Source organism: Podarcis pityusensis (assembly GCF_964106645.2).
Source record: "Podarcis pityusensis genome assembly, chromosome: 3".
Taxonomy (NCBI): domain Eukaryota; kingdom Metazoa; phylum Chordata; class Lepidosauria; order Squamata; family Lacertidae; genus Podarcis; species Podarcis pityusensis.
The window spans coordinates 19,660,152-19,678,639 of NC_138026.1; the positions used below are offsets into that span (position 1 = coordinate 19,660,152).

The 18,488-nt window shown below is 42.6% G+C and overlaps 1 pseudogene across 1 annotated transcript; it reads right to left on the reverse strand.

Moving 5' to 3' along the window:
- Positions 1–1,040: 1,040 nt before the first annotated feature.
- LOC308472980 (tRNA-splicing endonuclease subunit Sen34 pseudogene) lies at positions 1,041–2,120 on the reverse strand (annotated as a pseudogene). The gene has a single exon. The product of its transcript is annotated as a tRNA-splicing endonuclease subunit Sen34 pseudogene (transcript).
- Positions 2,121–18,488: the final 16,368 nt, after the last annotated feature.

Genomic DNA, 18,488 nt, shown 5'->3' on the forward strand with positions numbered 1-18,488 from the left:
CCCAAATCGGCTCGCCACCTAAGCAGGGTGGGGGTGGAACATCAATCCTGGCTTTCAGAGCATAGTGATCAGACCATGGCACCTTGATCGAAGGAAACATGATCACATCTATACCGACACCAAAGATCAAATCCAGCGTGTGGCCTGCTTGATGTGTGGGGCCCGAAACAAACTGGGAGAGCCCTAGTGTCGCCATGGAAGACACCAGGTCCAGAGCCTGTGAGGAGGGAGTGGCATCGGCATGGATGTTGAAGTCCCCCAATACCAATAGGTTAGGGAACTCCAAGGCCCAGCCGGCCACCGCCTCCAGCAGGCCTGACAGGGTGGCTGCTGGTGCGCTAGGTGGCCGGTACACCAGCCAGACAGCCAAGCTCACCTCGGAGCCCCACACTAGGCCAACACATTCAATGCCGGGGATCGATGGCGGTGGTAGAGCCCTGAAAGAACAATCTTCCCGGATTAATAATGCCACCCCTCCCCCCCGGCCCACAGTCCGTGACTGGTGGAGGACGGAAAAACCCGGGGGCGCCATCTCTCGTAAGGTAACAGTATCCCCTTCGCGCACCCAGGTCTCCGTCACACAAGCCAGGTCAACCCCCTGCGAGATGATGAAATCTCGCAGGGTGGCGGTTTTGTTGCCTATAGACCTGGCATTGCACAACACCAGTGACGGAGGTGAGTAATCCTTGCTCACCCTACCCTCGTCTCTCGGGATGGGGCGCAGATTGGAAGGGGTACGAGCATATCCGTATCTCGATCCCCTTCGCCTATGACATCTGCCCCCACCGCCATACCTCCCTCGCCCCTCCACAGTAGGAATCCCAAGCCTCATACTCGCCTCCATTTACAAAATATAAAAACAAACAAACAAACAAAAAACAATTACACCAAAACAAAACCAATCCCCACCCCACTCAACAACCATCCCACCCCAACCCAAAATAAAAGAAAACAAAATAAAAATACATGGATAAAAACCACCGTTTATGGTGGTACAACAAAATAAAAAGTAAAAACACTTTTAAAACACACACCGACAGTCATTTGCACAATTGTAATGTGGAGGGTTAACTGTAAACGAAGTAAGAGAACAGCTGGAGTAGACTGTGCTATAATAGCTTAAGCCCAGCCCCGCAACACTGTCTGAAAGGCAACCCTAAATCACCACTGGCATCCTGTTCTCACTGCATCCCACTCCACTGCAAGGACGTAAAGACTGCAGTCCCATCCTGGTCCACCGAACACAGCAGCACCGTCTTCTTCACGTTGGTACCGAGGCGTCCTGCGCTGACATCACACAGGGAGAGAGGGGTGTCTTTAGAGACACACAGGGCAATGTAATGGGCATGGAAACGCATGGGGTCACCTGGATAAACAAGGAAGTCGCCCCCAAATTTGCTCCCACTGGTGACGTAGTAGCCTCGTTCCCAAAGATTCTGGAAAATGCGGTAACGTATCTCGTGGTCCTCCTGTCCAGTATAAGGCCAGTCTTGGGATTGGACATGCCAGTCCACCTCTTCTTCTGGGCCTGGATGTACTTGTTCTGTTGGGAGCTGGACCATCATAGATTGTCGAGGAAGCACAAAGGTGGATTCCGGTTCTGCAGGAGGATCTCCCTCTTCCTGCCGCCGTTTCTTTGCCCGGCCCTGGGCTATACGTTCCGCAAGAGTACCCAGCACGGCTTTCCTCTGTTCAGCCGCCAGCCGAACCTGCTCCTGATAGCTCTCCTCTTGCTCATTTTGGTAGGCGGCCACCTCTTCAAGGGCTGAAGGATCCTGGCTTTTATCATCTCGAAGAGGTTGGGACGCTGCGTTTTTGAACAAGGCTGCCAACCCCTTTTCTGCCAGTAGCCGGACCTCTTCCGGGAGCAGCTGCAGGGGCAGCCCCAGCCGCACATTCTGCCGCGGCTTCCGAGCTAACGCTCCAACCAGTGTGCCGACAATACGATGCTCCTCCCGCAATCTCCGTGCATCAGCAGCATTCCACACAAAAGCCTTTCCCTCCAAGATGTGGATTCGGATCATGCCTCGGCCTGTACCTGTGCTTCCCGGATCGCCTTTTGCTTTTAAGCCATGAGGCTCCTCTTGCATGAGAATCCCGGAGATATTTTCCTCCCCTTAGTCCCCGCCCCCTTGCTCTAAATGCAAGCAGTGTTAGGATCCTGATAATGTCCATCTTACTGAGGGGGTAGATTGCTGACTTTCCGGGTGGTTCTAAGTCGCCAAATGGTCATTTGATATTACCCATTTATTGGCTTTCTCATGCTAGGCAAAGTGGGAATAACGGAACCCTTCCTTACAGGACTGTGTGGGACTATATATGACAATGATTGTAAAACACCCTTCAAAGGAGATGTGTTTCTAAGCAGTCACAACTCTACTAACAGCTGATCTGCAATATTAGTATATTATAAAGTACACCTGTTGCTGGACCACTTTGACTTCTTTCAGGCTTATATGCAGTGCTTTTTTCTGGGGGGGGGGGAGGATGCAGGGGCCACATACACCTAAACATTTTGTGAATCTTTGTACTTTTGTCCATTTATTGTATTTATTTTTCCTGATTTGAACTATAAAATGGTGATTTTCTTGAGTCAAAATAAGTACCCCTTAACTTTTTCTTTAGAAAAAAAAGCACTGCTTATATTTCTTTTAAAAAAAAGAAAAAAGAAAAGAAAAATATGAGGGCTCACTCCAACTAAGAAAAGAGCCATCAATGGATGAGTAACTTTATGTCAGCGGATTCCAGTAGGCCTAGTCTTAGACTTAAAGGTAAAGGTAAAGGGACCCCTGACCTTTAGGTCCAGCCGTGACCGACTCTGGGGTTGCAGTGCTCATCTCACTTTACTGGCTGAGGGAGCCGGCGTACAGCTTCCGGGTCATGTGGCTAGCATGACTAAGCCGCTTCTGGTGAACCAGAGCAGCGCACGGAAACGCCGTTTACCTTCCTGCCGGAGTGGTACCTATTTATCTACTTGCACTTTGACGTGCTTACAAACTGCTAGGTTGGCAGGAGCAGGGCCGGAGCAACGGGAGCTCACCCCATCGCGGGGATTTGAACCGCCGACCTTCTGATCGGCAAGTCCTAGGCTCTGTGGTTTAACCCACAGTGCCACCAGCGTCCCAGTCTTAGACTTAGAAACATGTTAATTCATTTGTTAATTCATCAACATGTTAATTTACATTGCTCCATTATTTTCTTCTTCATTTATTTTACATTGGTATATTGTTGATAAGCTCAGTAACAAGAAGTATGAGAAGACAAAAGAACATTTGACATGCAAAACCCCAAAACAAAGCCAAAAGTGGAACAATCTAGCAAGAGTTGCAATGTGTGGTCATATTGATCATGTAACTTGGCTTCACAAGAGTGATGAACTCCCATATTCAGGTAAAATCCACATGTAACTAGAATATCCTGATTAAAGTTCTACAACGCCCATAATCTCTGACAGGAACTGATGGGAATCACAGTACAAAACACCTGGAGGACTCCAGCTTGGGGAAGCCTGAGTTGTACAACTTGAAACATTCATTAACATTATAATGGTTCATATTTCAGCTGCTAGAGTGGAAAGAACCTAATGTTATGGTTCTGCTTCAGAAAGATTCTGCAATAGTAAGTTTATGTTTAACCTCCCCTTTTATATCAGCACACTTGTGACATTAATTCCATTAATAGTTTCTGTTTCCTTTCCTGAAGATGTTTATGTTTGCTTAAATCACCAAGGAAAGACAATTAGGGAGGCTAATTGTATTGAAGAAAACAACAATTATCCTTCTTCCTCTTATTATTTTTTGTCCTTTACTGGGTAGTTTGAAGTGGCACGATAAAAGTGAAATATTCTAAACTTTTGTGCATAACATGTTTTCCAACAGATAATGGGAATTTTCCCTGCCCCTATTATCTGCCTGTGAATTGCATCTCAATTGGAGCTCTTTTTGATTTCTGAGGCTCATTCTTCAAAACCTTATAATTTATATATGCAAAAGATTGAAGCTGTCACAATGTTCTTGACAGTCTTGTAACAGATGTGGTTAAACCTCAAGGCACCATCCTTTTTTTAACAAAGACACACACACACAAAAAACCCCCCCACAGAAGTCTTTCCTCATTCCCTTTCTTTTATGATAAAAACAGAGGTCCTTTCACACAGAGATTGTGTGTTTAAGTGCTGGAAACTCCTGCAGGCCTCCATAGGTTATTTCGTATAGCTGACAGTTGATCCTGCATACAAAAGCAATTGTACTTCGGTGCCTTTCAGGCAGTTGTCTGAGTATATGCTTCAGTTTTGGATATATATATATATATATATATATATATATATATATATATATAACCCACCAACTTCTTTACTGCTCTGTTCCTGGTCTGTTTGATTTTTCTGGGACTGGGGATTCACTGTCCCACTTTTGCTTCAGTCTGCATACTATAGCAAAGGCTATTCCCCCCCTTTTTTTAAAAAAAGTGCACTATTTTCTTTTGCAGGGCATGCATTTTTTTGTGTGGATAGTGGTGGCTCCTAGAAGAGAAGCAAAAACATTTGTTTTCTTAGTGAACCAGCTTTCCCCAGTATTATTTCACTGAAGTTCCAGTTTATTCATCTTCCCCTTGCCTGGGGCTTCATAAGGCTTTTCATTGTGTTTCGACTCGACCCAAAGAGTGTCAAAGATCTACGTGTTCTGTTGAGGATGCAATACAGGAATGGGGAACCTCCAGTCTGCAGGCCAATTTCAACTCACAAGGGGTTCTGATTTGGTCTGTCAAGCCCTTTCCCCCAAAACGCAGCCACCCACTTTAAATCACTGGGGATGTCCCTTTAAGTGGGCAGGGAAATGGGCCCCACTGCTGCCACATGCCCACATAAAGGAGAAGCAGAGCAAAGCTTGGAATGGCTCCCAGTCAATTGCATCCTTTTTTCCCTCAAGGCTCTGAAGCTTTCCTGGTGTTGCCTATATTTCCATTTCATATTCTGTTTTCTGCCTGCTTCCTGGGAGAAAAGCAATGACAAACCTAGACAGCATCTTAAAAAGCAGAGACATCACCTTGCCAACAAAGGTCCGTATAGTTAAAGCTATGGTTTTCCCAGTAGTGATGTATGGAAGTGAGAGCTGGACCATAAAGAAGGCTGATCACCGAAGAATTGATGCTTTTGAACTATGGTGCTGGAGGAGACTCTTGAGAGTCCCATGGATTGCAAGAAGATCAAACCTATCCATTCTTAAGGAAATCAGCCCTGAGTGCTCACTGGAAGGACAGATGCTGAAGCTGAGGCTCCAATACTTTGGCCACCTCATGAGAAGAGAAGACTCCCTAGAAAAGACCCTGATGTTGGGAAAGATGGAGGGCACAAGGAGAAGGGGACGACAGAGAACGAGATGGTTGGACAGTGTTCTCGAAGCTACCAGCATGAGTTTGACCAAAGTGCGGGAGGCAGTGGAAGACAGGAGTGCCTGGCATGCTGTGGCCCATGGGGTCATGAAGAGTCGGACACGACTAAATGACTAAACGACAACAACAACAAATAGCTTTATCTGTATCCATGAACCAAACAAACACTTTGCAAAATTGTCCAGCTTAAACACATGTTCTGTCATCATTATAACCATCACGCTAGGTTTCTGGTTCAAGCCCCACATTGGGTGAAAGATTCTTCCATCATAGGGGTCGATTAGATGACACTTGTGGCCCCTTCTGACTCGTTGCAAAATGGTCAAGCTTATCATCATTCTAACCATCAATATACACAAATCCTGTCAATGTAATTCAGAGTTGAGTTGCATAAGCATGTGCCTCTGAATAGCTCAGTCGGTAGAGCATGAGACTCTTAATTCCAGGGTTGCGGGTTCAAGTCCCACATTGGGTGAAAGACTCCTGCATCGCAGGGGTTGACTAGATGACACTTTTGGCCCCTTCCAACTCTATGATTCTGTGATTTTGTTAAATGGTTCAGTCAGTGCATTGTTGCTTTTCTGTTCCCTAAAGAAAAGCAGCTTTTACAGCTCAGCATATACTGCAACTGTTTTTTCCTGGCACCTTGTGGATGGTGCATCTCTGAGACTTAGGTCCCGATCCTACACGTCTTCTGAGTGCACTTGAACGCTCTCTTTCAGAGATGTTGCTACCTTGGTTGGTCATGCTGTCTTGCCATTTTTCAAAGAAGCCAAGAGCACTTCCTATTATTGCAATAGCCTCCTTATGTTTTGTACTAAAGAGTACTTACCATTAAACCTTCTTCTCTGCCTCTTCAACTTAAATCTAATATGCTTACAAATTGTCAATTACACCTAGGAACTTCTCCACAGCTGCAGGCATAATTAAAGACCTGAAGACACACAATATGATTTAATGGCTTTCCTCTAATGTGGATTACATTCTATTGATGCTAATACCTGATATACTTAATTGTTCATCTCATACACTGCCATAAAAGCTCAATAAAATGCTAATGATCAGAAGCACATACCCTGGACATGAAAAACTAGAAATCTCTCTGGTCTGTATTTACTATTTTAATTTGAGCTGAATCCACTGCTGATTCGAATATGCACCAATAATATAAGGTTTGTGTGGTGGTGCCAGAGTGTTAAGACCTTCCTTTTTATCTTTAACTTCAAGCATTACTAAAGAAACCCTGGTGCACACCTGCTAAGAGAGCCCTCTGCTTCTTCACACTCATTTCATAGAAAGCAATGGGAGAGTGGGAAGATCAGCATGCTGCAGCCTGCAGCATCAGGGATAATAAATCCTTTGTACTATATGCAGGGAAAATAATGAGCAAATGTATTCTTGCCTGTCCCAATCTGTGTTCCCTTGATTGTTACTCATCATTCGGTCTAACTTCAATAATATTCTTAGCGTGATATGTCTAAGATTAATGAAGCATTTATCCTCAGATAAGAAGCTATCACAGAAATAGATTTCTTACCAATGATGTCGCATTCAAATTAATAATTCCAGCTCTTTAAAAGATAGGCTCAGTAGTGCAGGCCAGTGGCTATAGGCTAATTCTGGTAATGTAGAGCCTAGGGGAAACATAATAGCTCAGAATGGAGCAGTAGGAGACCCACATCTTGACGGCTCTGCTGGTTATATTGCAGAATAGCTTCATCAGAAATCACATCCCCAGCCCTTGCCTTCCACCATCACTTGCAGGGTAATTCTCTCAGGGTGGGGTAGGAGAATGGGAAAACAGTGCAAGACAATATACTTGATGCAGAAAATTCAGGCAAAATGTACCCATGGCCCTCCAGCAAGAAAAGAGACACAAAAACATGGGACATGTTACGTATAGTGATTTAACTGACTGAAATTGTAAGTGCTTGTATGCACTGCTATATTTTTAAATTTGATTCGTTGGTAACTGAAGGCTAGTAGTTCTCATTTTATTAGCTAAGGTTGGTCACATGAGAGGTATCTAGTGAAGAAGAGGCTCCACTTTATGTGAAGCAAAAGGACTATGCTTTAGAATCCACTGTGAACACTGCTAAGTGGAATAGAGTGTTGGAGTGCCTTTTCTCTGCTTGAAAGAAAGAGAGCACAGCTGCAGGAGAGATTTTCTGCAAGTAAAGTTTTTGAATGTTAAAGTCTGGATATTGGTTTAATTTCCAAAGGATCTTGCTACTCTTAGTTCTACAGGACACCTGCCTCAAAGTAGGAAGAACTTAAGCTCTGGGCCCCAGCCAATTGGTTCCGTCTCACAGGAAGGACTTCTGCCTTATTACCATGGTATATTTACTTCAGCTATTAGCAAGGAGACATCACCTTGCCAACAAAGGTCCATATAGTTAAAGCTATGGTTTTCCTAGTAGTGATGTATGGAAGTGAGAGCTGGACCATAAAGAAGGCTGATCGCCAAAGAATTGATGCTTTTGAATTATGGTGCTGGAGGAGACTCTTGAGAGTCCCATGGACTACAAGAAGATCAAACTGATCCATTCTGAAGGAAATCAGCCCTGAGTGCTCACTGGAAGGACAGATCCTGTAGCTGAGGCTCCAAGACTTTGGCCACCTCATGAGAAGAGAAGACTCCCTGGAAAAGACCCTGATGTTGGGAAAGATGGAGGGCACGAGGAGAAGGGGACGACAGAGGACGAGATGGCTGGACAGTGTTCTCGAAGCTACCATCATGAGTTTGACCAAACTGCGGGAGGCAGTGGAAGACAGGAGTGCCTGGCGTGCTCTGGTCCATGAGGTCATGAAGAATCGGACACGACTAAACAACAACAATTAGCAAGGAAGGCTCCTTAGTGTTGTGACAGCATAGAACCGGGCCATGCTTCATTAACTTCTTTATCACTAACTCCCATCACCCCCCAACCATTAGCTATGTTGACTGGTGCTGATGGGATTTGGAATCCAACAACATATAGAGAGCAGAACATTAGCTACTGCCCTTGAATAGTTTTCATATTTACTTCCTCTGAAGATGTGCATCCCATTGTCCCAACTTTTCCCCAGGTAGTTGTGTGCAGTTTGTGAAGTAGCATGAAGACAAAAGAATAATCGAGCACTAGAAATGAACACATTTATTAAATGACAGCTATTTAGTTCATATGAAGGCATTTGTGGGCGTTTTTTCTTCCTCTAAAATATTTACCAGCTTGCTTATTTTGTAGCATCTTGCCTTCTCAAAGGAGCTACTTTAGTGCCCAGGGCCTTTTGATATTATCACGATCTAACTAAATCGATCCTCCTCACTTTGGGGGACCCTCTCAGGCTTGAATCAGTGATGCTATTTTGCCCTAACGCAGACTAAAGGTGTTGCTCCCTAGGGGAACTCAATTGACTCATAAATCAAAGTTCAGTATATCCATTACATTCTATTTAGCCAGAGACAATCATTATTACAGTAATTCATTCTGTTAATTTCCTTTGGGAACAAGATCTTTTGGCCTAAAGACATTAATAGATCTGTTTTGGTTTGTTCATTTTTTTCCTCCCTCAGGTTGACTATTCTCACTATTGATCGAATTTAGAAACAATCAGACTGCATGTTTCAAGCCTAATTTCTGTTTTGTGCACTTGCAAAGTATGATGGAGTGATTAATATTTTTGAAAAATCTTCTTTTTTTGTATTTGAACTTATAAGCAGGTCAGGATATGAAATGTGCCTTCCTTCCAAGAATTCTTTATCTGAGTTATAAAATAATAGGTCACACACACGATACGGGAAAAGTTTGGTATGCTTAAATCCCATTGACCTGGTTTGGAGCTATAGGCTATAGGAAAGCCTAGATTATTTAGTTATGTGTTCTGCAGCCAGCCACTGCCAACAGATTGAATCTATAAGATTTTATTAACAAAAAGTGAATGTAAGGGAGGGATGAAGTTCCTCTCACTTGATGTGTTCTTGCAAATCAAGAGTGGCTTAGCAATATTTCCAGGTGGGCTAAGCACATTAAACAGGCCATATGTTACAAAGGCAAAATGTAGATATAAGAATAATTTTTTTTAAATACCAAAATTCAGATAGTGATCTTGATCCAAAATAATAACCATTTCCCACATCATCCCCAACTAATTTCTCAACTACCATCTTTAACATCTGCATAATAGCAAGTGTCTTATTTTAGATTTGCACCGGCAACATAGGGTCATCATCAATAATGACAGTCATGTGTTACTAGTATTACAGTGGATAAGAGAAGGGAGGATGTCCATATAAAGCTAATTAAGAAGTCTAGCATCAGTTCTTGGTGACACCACACAACCCTACCCAAGCAATAAAGTTGCATTGGCCTTCCTGGTAAAAAGGAATCCAGTGGTTATATTCGGATATATTCACACACACACCATACTTTTTTGTATCTTTTTCTTTTTTCATATGTTTGTCTTTGCATCAATTTATTTCTTTATAATTTAAAAACTTTTTATTAAAATATATAAAGAAAGAGAAGTACGGTGGTACCTCAATGGACATAAGCAATGGTGGGGTTGCAACCATTGCTTACTTTAATATTCTTTAACCTTTCTACTTATCTTCTCAGTGCAAAGAAAGGGGATTAGGGCTGTGCCACAACATAAATGATGACCGTCTTGTGCTCTTTCGGGGAAAAGGCTGACTACCCGGTTTATGTATTTATTATTTATTTAATATATTTCTATTCAAACCCCTTCACCAAGGTGTGGCACAATATTTTTACAAGCCCCCTTCCCGTATTAAAAACACCCCTAAACCAGAAACCACCACAACAGGCAATAATAACCATAATTAAAACCCCAAGTCCTTAACAAGGGGAGATCCTTACAAACTTTCAGCAATAAAACTACTGGATTCTGAGGAGGTTTGTCTCAGAGCTCTTCCCTGCTGGAAGTATGATGCTTGTGGTCATCATTTCATACTTTGCACCAATTTCTAATGTTCTACGATATCTGCGGATTAAGAACTGCCCTTGGTCTGATGCCTGGGTTCTTGGGCTCTTCAGCAGTAATAGACCGTAGGCTTTGACACTGGGGGAGGGAGGTCCATTGGATATCTCTTCAGGAATGGACTCCACACCACATCATTATACATTTTCGGCTAGCCTCATTCATTGAACATAATTTGTCCTTTAATTGCTAAGTGGATCTCCCCTTCCAACTGCAGGGTAATAGCTATTGTCAATTAGCGCTGGTATGGTGAAGGGCAGTTCTTCATGGTGATTCATTTCTACTATTAACGTTAATTCTGCTCCAGTCAGCCGGTGTCCAATTTATCCTCTATTTGTGCCACCACTGCTAAACCATGGAGAATTTAAACTCTTCTCTGACAAAAAGAATAAAGTAGTCACAAATTGAACAGATTGTGGCAAAGTTTGGAAACTAAAGAAAAGAAAGTGTCACTAATCCCCCCCAAAAAGTTAGAAAAGTCAGCAAAATGGCCGAGTAATAGCTGAGTAATAGCATAGCAATAAAAGGAGTAGGGTTGCATTTTATATCATGGGGGGAGCACACTATCTCCAGCATGAACTGAAAAGACTGACTAAAATCAAAAGCAGTGGCATATGTTGTTTGTTTCCTCACCCCTTTCAAATTGTAGGTCAAGGATGGGGAACCTCAGGTCTTGGCACCAACTGCAGCCCTTAGGTTCTCGTTCTCATTCTCATTCTCTCTCTCTCTCTCTCTCTCTCACACACACACACACACGCACCCTTGGGAAACTCCCCAGACGACACCCTTTCCTAAGCCACACACCCTCTTTTCATATTCCTCACCCATCTTGCTTCACACCCTCTTTGAATGCCTTGCCTGGAAGGAATGTGACCTTGAAACTGTACGAAAGTAAAAATTCATCATCATCAATCCTTTTATTGGCATCACATACAAACATCCAAAACAAATCAGTACAGAATTACCACTTTCCCAGTGGCACAAAACATTTGCTAAAAGAAAGGAGGCAGAGCAGTTTATCGTCACATCTCTTGGTCTCCAGGGAGATCAGACGTCTGCAGTGTATTTCGACGACAAAAAACCAAGTAGAGATATTTAGCCGCTAACTTGGTGAGCTCCTGATCATTCCCCAGTAACAGAAAATGTATGACCTCCAATTCTGGTTTCCAATTGGGGATACAGAGTTGATCTAGAAATTGCTGACAGAGATCAGCATATAGTTTACAATTAAGAACCATATGTGTAAGAGTTTCCACCAGGTGGTCTTCACATGGGCAAGTAAAAATTGCATACATTGTTCTGCCCACATTGGCCTCTGGTCCTGCCCACCACTGGCATATGGTGAACCCAATAAAGTTGCCAAGAAGGTCATTCCTCTGAGTGGAAGCTCAGAGACAAGGGATGTGAGCAGTAGCTGCCCGGAGGACTCCCAAGGAGAGGGGAGAGGAGAGGAGGCTGAGGGAACACTCCACAAGGGAAGGTGTTCGAAAAGGGTGAGAGGCTGCCAGCTCTGCAGGCAAGGGGTGACATAACCAGGCTCCTGAGCCTCACATGGGTGCTGCAGAAAGAATCACAGTCAAGGGAGCTGTGGACTCACTCAAAAAGGTTGAAAACCTCTGGAGTAGAGGGTGTTTCAACAGGAAGACTTCTGTGAGCTGCTCCCAATGACATGTCTCTTTTATCTGACTGATCTGTCCATCCTCCTCCATACTACCATCATTTCTCAAGCAACTCAAATGATGGAAGGATGGTGCCATTGGCAACCCCTTTGTGTAATAATAATAATAATAATAATAATAATAATAATATAGATATGCAACTAATTCTGTGCTGAAAGGATGTTGTTGTCTTCTGTTTCTCTAATAACTTTGAAGCCACAGAAAGCAGAAATAAGAAGTTGCATTGGCCGTCTAAAAACAATCATGATTGCATCGGGTAGTACACAACATAAAGCAGCTCATTAAGGATGGAGAAAACAGAACTGATGCGCTTGCAAATCTATGAGCACAAGTCTGCCCTCTGGGCTGGCCAGGATGATGTAGCTTGAAATGAGCAACTAGATGTTATACCATTAGCCTGTTCATTTCAGAGAAAGCCAATCTGTTTAGTCTTGGGTATTGATTCTGAAGTAGTAGCCTGGAGACTAAAAGTATTGATTTAACATATTGACTGGAAGTAACCAAAGCAGATGCAGTTGGTGCTTCTGTTCAGTGACCAATGGCACTGAATCTTTTGATTACAGGTGGAAACATGGATAATGCAGACTGGGGCTTCCCCCCGACCACATTTATCTCTAAATTTGGGCTTGCTGAAAAAGAAGAGAGAATTCATGATCCCTTTTTCCACCCACAGAGCTATGTCTATCTTTTTCTGAAGTTAGAATTTCATATGATTAAATGCATCGATATAACATTATACCAACGTTAAAAGTTCTTTCGACCATCTGAAGTTTTACACACAACCTTTCTATTATCTTGGATAAAGTTCACCAGAAAGGGGGAAGATAAGACAGTCCTCTGCTATGTTCTTCCCTGGGACTCTTGTGCACACTGCAGAGAGCTGAACTTATGTTTATGCCTGCCCCAAAGTGCACATAAGAAGCATTATCCAATGTGTGCTGTCTAACGCACATATCCACAGATCATATGGTTGAGATTCAAGGTATTTTATCTGATATTCAAGTCTACAACTATTAAATTTTACAGCTCTAGGTCATATTCGAATGTAACACCCCCACATGGACATCTGGAATGGTGGAAGAAGGATGGGTTGTCTGGATTTCTTTTTTTATATTTGTACCCTGCTTTTCCATCCAAAAAGAAAGCCCAAAGCAGCTAACAACAGCATACCAAAATAGATACAATAATGTAAAAAACAACAAGTAAAACAAAACGGCTCTCCGTGTCAAACAGCTGGTGTGTGCTGAGAGCCATCACTTTGAAGCCCGTCAGCAAGCAGTTTGTGATGTCGAGACCCATCCTGTCTGAAAGCTAGCCTCTCAGCATTAATCAGCCGAGTGCCAGTCTTCATTGAACACTAGGGTGGTTCATAAAAAACGTGGGGTTTTTTTAAAATGCCTGCTCCAAAGGTCTTATCTTACTACACTAGGGATTATATAGCTATATTTGAAATTTCATGCATATCAGTTAATATCTTGACCCTCCTCCACAAAAATAGCTGTTTACTTGGCTGTTTTCCTACATCATGAAGGTTGAAATTTCAGTTCAGTGGAGGAGCAGGAACTATATACAGTAATCCCTAGTGTAGTAAGATAAGACCTTTGGAGCAGGCATTTTTTAAAAAATATTTTTTATGAACCGCCCTATTGAGCACAGGTTCAAATGGCTCCACCTACCTTTCAAAATTGGCCTGCAGGATGATGGTGGTGAGGGAAGAAAGGACCTGGTCCATCAGCTGGAATGGGAGGAGGAGGAGGAGGAGGAGGAGGAGGAGGAGGAGGAGGAGGAGAAGAAGAAGAAGAAGAAGAAGAAGAAGAAGAAGAAGAAGAAGAAGAAGAAGAAGAATTTATTTAAACGCTTTTGCTATCCCACTGTGCTATTGGATTGCCTGATCCAGCCCAAGAAGAATGAAGCAACTGTGGCTTCAGAATCATTACCAAAAAGCTTTATTTCATACTGAAATAAAGAGAAACATATTGTCTACACCAAAGAGGACAAAACAGCCGCAATATTAACAAACTAAGGTTGAGTTCAATGAATGAAGGCTTCTACTAAACCATTCTGGGAATTTAGAGCATGTGTATTTCTCATGGTCTGTTAGAAGTAGTGAATATTTAGCCTAGATGCAGTGTTAAATATTGGTTTACTGGAACTGAGAGTCAGATGCCCCTGGCTCAGATCTCATTCAAGCCATGGACTCAACTTAGACAAAGTGCCAATTCTCCCTCCTTCCCCTCCAACACCATCAATATGGGAACAATTACACTGCTGTACTTTGCAGGATCATTTCTGCTGAAATGCATGCAATGTGCTTGATACACCATATAAATGCTAAACATTTTTTATCGATATGGCAAAGTGGTCCTACTCCTGAGGGCTGCTAAAAGCTGGGGCAAAGTTTAGTGTGGATCCTCTTGTCGTGTCATAGTCTTCGATGTGGCATAGAAAGATACGTAGTGAGTGCTAAACCAGTGTCTGTTTTGATCTCTAAGCCCTCTCCTTTCTTCTCAAGAGCATTACAGAGGTAGCAGGAGCTTCTACACATCTGACTAATTATGGAGTGCATCTTGCTAAGAGCTCATTACATGACTTTTATTTTGCGTTAATTTTGGAAAGAAACTGGATGTCAATCTAGCCATTTTAGCCTTCTGTTAAAGAAAACAATAGAACTTTTAGCCAGCCTTTAATGAGATGTATCAACTTAATCAATAGGGTGGCTCAGAATCCACACAATTCTTTCTGTATGGCTGCTGCTCGTGTTAATGTAGATGAGCAATATTAGATAAATATTAGATAAATAAATATAGGGGGTGTTATTGGATTGTTTTTGTTTTGATTATGTATTTTGTTTTTTATATTGTGATTTTATTCTGTGAACCCCCCCTGAGACCGACAGATATAGGGTGGTGTACTACTACTACTAATATTAATAGTAATAACAGTAATTTTAAACATTTCCAGACATATTTTTTTCTTTCAAAATGATGCATTTTAAACACATGGTGTGTGTTTTTAAAAAAACTGAGAAATGCTGGGACATTCAAGATGTGAAGAAGTTGATGTCTATCTCAGTTCTGATCTTCACATTAGTCAGCTCAGTTTGTATTGGGAATCACGACAATCAAATTCCTCAAGCATCTCTGACTATGAATTGTATATCTATATTTCTATCTAGAGAGGGCTATCAAGTGTACCAGGGGGAAAAAAGAGATTTGTTTTCTCCTTTCACCCAAAATGTGTGTGTGCCTGTGTGTGTGTCTATCTATCTATCTATCTATCTATCTATCTATCTATCTATCTATCTATCATCTATCATCTATCTATCTATCTGTAAAATACTGAACATATGTGCCTTCCTTGACCATGGGATATTTCATTTTTCCAACACCAGAAGGTATTGAAAATTTCTTCAAATATGTCATAAGAACCCAGCAGGCCAGTTGAGATTGTTACTATGGATCATTCCATCTACTATTCAATACTGTGTGTCAGGCAATTAGATATGGAATGATGGATGTGCACATCTTACTGCCTCCTCAATAAATTACTAATACCTAGATAACACTAGGTGACTTATAACACACTGTAACAGCAGGAGACCTGATTTCTGTTAATGATTTATTAGTGGAGAGAAAACAAGTAAAGAGGGGGAGGGGAAATCAATGTTAGCATGTAGCAATAAAACAATCTGCCATAGCAATCCTTTTATACTGTCTTTCCAGATTTGAGATATTCTGGCTATACTTTCAAGAAGGAGCAACAACGATGCCACTGGGGGAGCAGGGGCACACACAAATTCTGAACTTGTACATTTGCCCAGTTCTGAATGTAGATGTGGAATTCTGTGCAAAATGGAAGATAAAACAGTCACACCAGCCAAAAACAGGAGGCCTGACAACTGGTATTTTGGTTTCTTTATACCTCTGCCAACGTCCAGAAAATTTTTCAAATTGCTATTCGCCTGTTATTCACTCACATGCACTGGAGGAGATTCTAAAGAAGTTTGCTTTAATAATTCAGAGAAGTTCAGTATCTTCCTGAAACAGAAGACAATGTTGGACGCTGAGGAAAGGCTAAAAAGAGATCGTGAGGTGAGAGGAGACATAAAAGAAGTATATAAAATCAAGAATATTGTGCGGTGAGAGAGAAGAGAAAGTGATTTGTTCACTGTCCTCCCTAATACTTGAACTCTGGCCCATCTCTTTCTCTTGCAAAACGGTGGGTCATTCTGTGAAATTGATTTGCAGTGAATGCAGCGCCAGTAAAAGGAACCACAACTGCACACAACACACATGGAACTTATAGAATTCACTTACAACAGTATGTACGTGTCTGAGTACAAGTCACTATGGACAAGAAATGTAAGTAGATATTGTTGTAAACAAAATCTGCTCTTTTCCCCTTATGCAGTATCCAAGAGCCCATATAGAGTTCTTAAGTGGGTTCCCTATCAGTAGGAGAAAATAACAGGCCAACCAGAGAGTATTGAGAAGCAAAGCAGCTACTAAGCTTGATCTTTATTAAACTGTTTCAACCGGGTCCTCACTCACCACATGCAGGAGGGAGGAGGAGCCCAGAACAATGGCATGCAAGCCCTTATATAGACTTAAGGCCACCCCCCAATACATCATACATACATCACTGAAGGGGCGGTCTACAGCAGAAATACATCACAGGAGGCGGTCTACAGCAGAAATCCTGTCTGGCAGGAAACCTGTTAATGGTCACTGACTGGATTACCTGGGCATCCTGGCCATTCTTTTGTGAAGATAAATACTTAATTCCTGAGTCCAGGTCACAGGTTCACCCTATTCATATCTTAAGTGTGCCCTTAAGGCAGGATTTGTGAGCACAGAGACAATGGGGAGGGTTCTCCCATTTCCATCCAAACTGCAGAGGAATATTTGTGGTCACTGGGAGAGTCAAAATGGTTTCTCCTGTACTATTTCAGACACATGGTTTATATACTTATGTATGTGTTTGCCTTGTACATTTATGAACATTGAATTTCTATATTTGAAACCGTAAATTCTTATAACAATATCTTCACTCGTGAGTTTTGAGGGGCACCTGGGTGAAGACGTGGTGGACCCTATGCGGGGAAGGTCTGGGACCCATTGCATGAGGACAAAGTTTCTGCCTTGTAATAAGTTTCCCTACAGCCAATCCATGCCACTACATCTCAGAAGCGGGCTCCTAGGAATTCGGTACACAATGGCATTGGCCCATATGGTGAATATTGCAATTCACCATGGGGATGCTCTAAACCACAAGTGGCATTTCACCTGAGGAGCTACAGCATCAAAATTTCTGAGTGCAACAAACAACTCTGGTGGTTTTGAATAATATGGATACAAAATTCAAGGCATTCTGCCCCAAGTATTCTATCAATACTTTGCGAACCAGTTCTGCTTGTGACACCATGGGGCTCGGTGCCTAATGAGGAGTTAAATGGTACTGAAAGCTGGAATGTTTCTCTGCAGAGTGTCATTGAGCTTCTCCACAGTATTTGTTCTGGCCTCTTGAATACACTTCAAAACCAACATTAAAGTAAGATGCTTGAAAGATTTTTGTATCAGCGAACATCATTACAGATCTATTATATCATTACGATTTTAAGGACATACAAGGTGGTTTTAAAAGCTCTTTAAGATTTCACTTTTTAATGGCAGGGATCTTTTCTTCTTCTTCTTTTAACCGAGTTCTTTGGAAAGGTATAAAATTGGGCCCAGTAGGTGTTGGGAAGGTTTATTAAATCCTGTCAGGAATCTGTCTCAACCTAGGGTTTTAGCAGCAACTGAGGAAAACCATCCTCTTTAGTTCTTTAAAATCATTAACTGATTTGTAATGTAGCTCTCGAGTGTGTGACAGCTGAGAAATTTGAAAAACAGCAACGGTGTGAGACAAAGGCTTGTGTATGTTTTCGTCAACCTAGAAAGGATGCCTGGTAAGGACACACTGAACTTTGTGACCAGGAACGAAAGGGGAAATTTTGGTCTTAAAAGCAATATTATGTAAGTTCTCCAAAGCCATTTCCGAGCTTGGGAGGAGAGGGGGTTGCGGGTTACCCCCTCCCACACACGCGGGGGCTGGCCTTTTGCCCCCGCGAGATCCAGGGAATCCGCGGGCGTGCCTGCGACCCGGCCCGCCAATTGGCGGGCTGGGGAGGCGTGCCTAGCCTCCTTAAGGCCAGGCACGCCTGGGGACCGCCCTCTTTCCCCTTGCCAGCTGAGCGGTTTTCCCATCCCACCCACCCTTAGGCTTAGCTAGCTATGACCTTGCTATGGACTCCGGTTGGTCGCCGCAAGGGGCCTGGTAGGAATTTTTCCAATTTGGCGCACTGTCAGCCTTTTGGTTTTTTCGCCTACCTTGTAGCAATGTCATAACTTCCACGGTATTGGCGGTTAGGCATTGGCAGGGGTTTATTGTTATGCAAAT